General features: G+C 36.2%; 1 pseudogene; it reads left to right on the top strand.

Annotated features, from left to right (window-relative positions):
* Positions 1 to 411: 411 nt before the first annotated feature.
* The window catches only part of LOC139866935 (cytochrome P450 82A3-like), a 10,256-nt pseudogene continuing 4,969 nt past the window's right edge, over positions 412 to 5,698 (top strand).

Raw genomic sequence — 5,698 nt, 5'->3', positions numbered from 1 at the left:
ATTGTTCCAAATTAGTACTCAGATAAATTACATTGATGGTCCCTGGAATTTATTGTATATTATGATTATGATTATGACGTTCAATAATTATACAAAATCATCCTTAACTATAGACTATAGTAATAAACAATGAATGAGCAAGTTCAAACCAATATGGAATTTAAAACATAAAAATAAAAATCAGTATAAAAGAAAAAAAATATAAAATTGTCACTTTTGCAATATGACACACACATATATAGATAGATAGATGCTATCACAATATACCATACACCATATCTTTAATAAAGAAAACAGCAATGGAGTTCAAATAACCTCTCATTTCTAACAATACTAGCAACCATTCTTTCTGTCATTGTACTAACTTTCCTACTTCAAATCTCCAACAAAATATGAGTTACAGATACAAAAATGCCTGAAGTAAAAGGTGCATGGCCTATAATCGGACACTTACATCTTTTAGGTGGCTCAAAGTTACCTCACAAGGTTTTAGGCGATCTGGCGGATGAATATGGTCCTATTTTTTCTATTAAACTTGGATTTCACAAAGTAATGGTGGTAAGCAATGGAGGTAAGCAATGGAGAGATAGCAAAAGAATGCTTTACTACAAATGATAGAGCCTTTGCTAGTCGACCAAAAGCACAGGCGTTTGAACTCATGACGTACAACTATGCCATGTTTGGTTCTAGTCCTTACGGGGATTATTGGCGAAAAATGCGAAAGATAGTCATGCTTGAAGTTCTATCTCAACGACGAGTAGGGATGCATGGACATATTCGAGATTCAGAAGTTAAATTGTCCACTAAAAATTTGTATGATGTTTGGGTAAAGAACAAAGAGTGTAAGAATTTAGATACTGCGAAGGTGGATATGAAGCAATGGTTCGAAGATCTAGTATTAAATGTCGTTGTTAGGATTCATTCTGGGAAAACTAAAACAACAAGTTATTTGCTATGAATAAAAGGTTAAGGAAATAATATGGACAAGAATATGAAAAACTAAATATGTTGGATTGATTTCAAATGGTTACAATCACATCCTTATATAGAAGATTAAAGCAAAATATAATCATAACACACCAATAACTTGACCCACTAGTAAAGCTAGATGACAACTAGCATATGTGAACACACCAATATGACAACTAGCATACACGTGAACACACTAATAACTAGACCTAATAAAACAAAATAAAAGACAACTTGATTATGAAAGTATGCCACAAAAGATAATGTCAAGTTGTCTACTAAACACCTTAACCATTAATTTGGTCAATAATGGCCTAAACCCATTTGGACAAGTTGAGCAACTTGAGCAATAAATTCCAAAATCAAGTTGAGCAAGTTGAGCCACTTGAGTTGTGCACTAATATTTTAACACTCCCCCTTAGAGCAAACTCCCGATCAAAAATCTCCAATGCCTCTCGAAATTCCATGAACTTGGCTTTCATTAGAGCTTTAATAAAGATGTCGGCTACTTGATCATTTGTCCTTACATTTGCTAGCTCGATTTCCCCACTAAGAACCTTTTCACGAATGAAATGATACCTCATTTCTATATGCTTAATACGATCATGAAAAACTGGATTCGAAGAAAGTTTGATTGCACTTTCGTTGTCACATTTCAGTTTGACAACAGAATCTACTTCTTCAAGTATGTTACCAATCAATCTTCTTAGACAAATACACTCTTGAGCTGTCATAGTTGCAGCTATGTATTCCGCTTCCGTGCAAGACAAAGTAACAACATCTTGCTTCTTGTTACACCATGAAATAACCGCAAAACCCATATTAAAATAGTAACCCGAAGTTGAATGGCGATCATTTGCGTCTCCCATCCAATCTGCATCTACGAAACTGTTTAACAAAACATCGTCACACTTCTTATACCACAAGCCGTGGCCCATTGATCCTTTCACATAACGAAGGATCCTTTTAGCTGCATCAAGATGAACATTAGTTGGACATTGCATAAATTGTGAAACAATGCCAACCGAGTAAGCAATTTCCAGCCTTGTGATGGTTAGATAAATCAAACTTCCAACCGTTTGTCGGAACAACTTCACATCCTTGAGTTCTTTTCCTTGATCTTTCTTCATTTTGAGATTTGGTTCCATTGGAGTACACATAGGCTTTGAATCCCCATGTTGAAACGTTCCAAGAGACTTCTTGCATAACCCCTTTGAGAGATAAAGTACCCGTTTTCTAATTTATCAACTCCCAAGCCAAGAAAGCAACCAATCTCCCCCAGATTTTTCATTTCAAAACGAATTGAAAGATCATCACTTAAACGAGAGATTTCTGACTCGTTTCCTCCGGTGATAATCATGTCATCAACATATAGTAATACCAAGACATGAATACCTGATTCTTTCTTCACAAACAAACTAGAATCCACATCAGAAATATTAAAACCACAAAAGACAAGGTATTGTACTACCTTAGCATACCAAGCTCTCGAAGCTTGTTTCAAGCCATATAGAGCTTTCTTCAACCGGCACACATATTCTAAAAATTGATTTGAAGTGAACCCAATAGGTTGTTCCATGAACACCTCACGATCAAGCTCTCCATATAGAAAAGCATTATTCACATCAAGTTGCCACAATTTCTACCCTTTGTAAGCCGCTAGTGAGATTATTATTCTCACCGTCACCATTTTAGCCATGGGGCTAAAAGTTTCTTCATAATCAGGCCCATAACTTTGACAAAAGCAATGAGCCACCAAACGATCCTTGAACCTATTAATGGTTTCATCCGAGTTCTTCTTTAAACGGTACACCTATTTACAAGTAACCGGTTTACATGCTTCCGGTTTCTTGACAAGCTCCCAAGTTTCATTCTTTTCCAATGAATCAATCTCCTCTTGCATTGCTTTTCTCCAATCTGGAGAATCTTTAGCTTCTTCATAACATGTTGGTTCTTCGGTTAAGCCACCTGAAAAGAAACAAGTTTTGACCGTGTTTACCTCATAGTTACTTAGATGCCTTGGTTGTCTCTTTTCTCTTGTTGACCTTCTAACTTGAGTTGGTACTTCTTCACTAGGTGCCTGTTGTCGAACCTAGGAAACATAAATTTGTAGTCTCTATTTTCTTCACCATTTTTTCTTGATTCGGAAAATTGAGAAGACACTTCATCAAATACCACATCTCTTGAAGTGGTAAACTTCTTTGTTTCTAGATCCATACACCTCCAACCTTTCCTGTGAGAATCATAACCAACAAAAATACACTTTCGAGCCTTTGGATGAAGTTTGGTTCGGTTAGCTTTTGGAACATGAACATAACAAATAGAACCAAACACCATAAAATAGCTTACATTAGGCTTTTCACCATAAGCTAGCTCAAAAGATGATTTTTGTGTACCTGGCAAGACGGTAACCGATTAGACACATGAAAAGCACATTGAAGTGCTTCCGCCCAAAGCTCCCTAGGTAATCCTTTGTCAACCAAGATAAGCATATTGAAACAAGGTAAGCAATCTTCCTTTCCGAAACACCATTTTGTTGAGGAGTATCCGGACAAGTCATTTGACGAGAAATACCGTTTATTTTACAATAGGTAAAGAAATCATTTGACATGAATTCTCCACTGTTATCACTCCTAAGAGCTTTTACCTTTCTCCCAAATTCGGATTCTATCGCTTCTTTGAACTCTATGAACTTTGATAAGGCTTCACTTTTCTCCTTTAGAAATTTCACCCAAGTGAACCGAGAATGGTCATCGATTAACACCATGACATAACAATGACCGCTATAACTTGGTGTTCTTGTTGGCCCCATCAAATCCGTATGAATCAAGTCAAGCAAACCTTGTTTTTGATTTGTTGACTTCTTATATGGAAGTCGGTGTGACTTTCCATATTGACACCCTTGGCATATTACCTCCTCACGAACATTCTTTAAATGAGGAATACCATCTACTAGCTTATGTAAGAATATCTTTTATAACATTTGATATCCCACATGGCCAGTCTTGCATGCCAAATAGCTCCGTTGTCGGTTTGACTTGTTTTCTTCACATAAGCCTCACCCGCGGACAACACAAATAAAGAACCTTTCTTTTCTCCCGTGAAAAGAACATCACCCACAATCTCCTTGACATTCTCAAGGACTTTCACATCCGTTGGACCAAAAAGAACATGCTTTTCGGATTCAGTAATTTAAGGTACCGAAACTAGATTCTTGGTCAATTTAGGAACAAGATAAACATCTTCCAAAGTAAATGTATCATTATTAACATCAATATTTTAATTGGATGAGTTGAGTTGTCGGCCGTGATTACAACTCGATTTTGATTGTGATCTTTAACGTCATGAAGGAGAGTTCCATCACCGGTTACATGATGAGAGCAACCAGAATCGACAATCCATTGATTCTTCTTGACAATCGTATCAATGGTAAAACATTGCTCCCATTTGACTTCATCATCATCGTTGCTTGAACAAGCCACGTTTGCTTTTGTGACTTTAGAACGAAAATATCTCTTGATGTGACAAACCTTCCTGCACTTGTAACATGTAGGAGGTTTCTTCTCATAGTTACTTTTGTAACTAGTTTGCTCTTCTTCTTTTTCTTTGCTAGAAGAACCTTTCTTGAAGTTCTTTCCTTTTGAAAACAGTACCGCATCATTTTCAAATCCTTTAGCCATTTGCTTGGCCAAAGCTTCTTGATTAGAGAGTAAATTCTCCAATTCTTCAACCGAAGGTCGAGTTGTCCACCCCTGAATATAGGTTATGAACTGGACATACTCTTTCTTCAAACCGCGAATTAGATATCTTCACAAACGAGCTTCATTAATTTTCTCGTTGGCATCAATCTCTGATATTTCAGAACACAGATTTTTGACCCGTAAGAAATATTCAAAAACAGTCATACCTTCTTGTCTTAAGATTGCTAACTCGTTTTCCAAGAATTGTAACCTTGCAGTGTTTTTCTTAGAAAAGAGTTTCTGAAGAGTATCCCATACTTATTTTGGAGAAGTAATATCACGAACGTGTTCTATGAACTCTTTGCTAATTGATGTTCTCAATGCAAAGAGAGCCTTTCCACATCGTATCTTCCATTTTCTTCGAGACTCTACATTCTCTAGAGTTTCTACGGGAATTATGGCATCACCTCCGGTCATAAGTTCCCATAGATCACGACCTTGAAGAAAAGCCTCCATACACATCTTCCAATACTTGTAGTTGTTGCCTACAAGTTTCTCCATTCCATTAACCATACCACCATTGTTTCCATTTGTGTCTTCCAATTTTTTATAGCAAGATAACTAGTTTAGAACTTTAAGTTAACTTTGAGTATTTGCACACAAGAGTTTAACATAGAACCAAGCTCTAGATACCATAAAACAACAAGTTATTTGCTATGAATAAAAGGTTAAGGAAATAATATGGACAAGAATATGAAAAACTAAATGTGTTGGATTGATTTCAAATGGTTACAATCACATCCTTATATAGAGGATTAAAGCAAAATATAATCATCACACACCCAACAACTTGACCCACTAGTAAAGCTAGATGACAACTAGCATACATGTGAACACACCAATACGACAACTAGCATACATGTGAACACACTAACAACTAGACCTAATAAAACATAATAAAAGGCAACTTGATTATGCAAGTATGCCACAAACAATAATGTCAAGTTGTCCACTAAACACCTTAACCATTAATTTGGTCAATAATGGCC

Source organism: Rutidosis leptorrhynchoides, chromosome 9, assembly GCF_046630445.1.
Source record: "Rutidosis leptorrhynchoides isolate AG116_Rl617_1_P2 chromosome 9, CSIRO_AGI_Rlap_v1, whole genome shotgun sequence".
NCBI lineage: Eukaryota > Viridiplantae > Streptophyta > Magnoliopsida > Asterales > Asteraceae > Rutidosis > Rutidosis leptorrhynchoides.
This window is presented reverse-complemented; position numbering and strand designations above follow the sequence as displayed.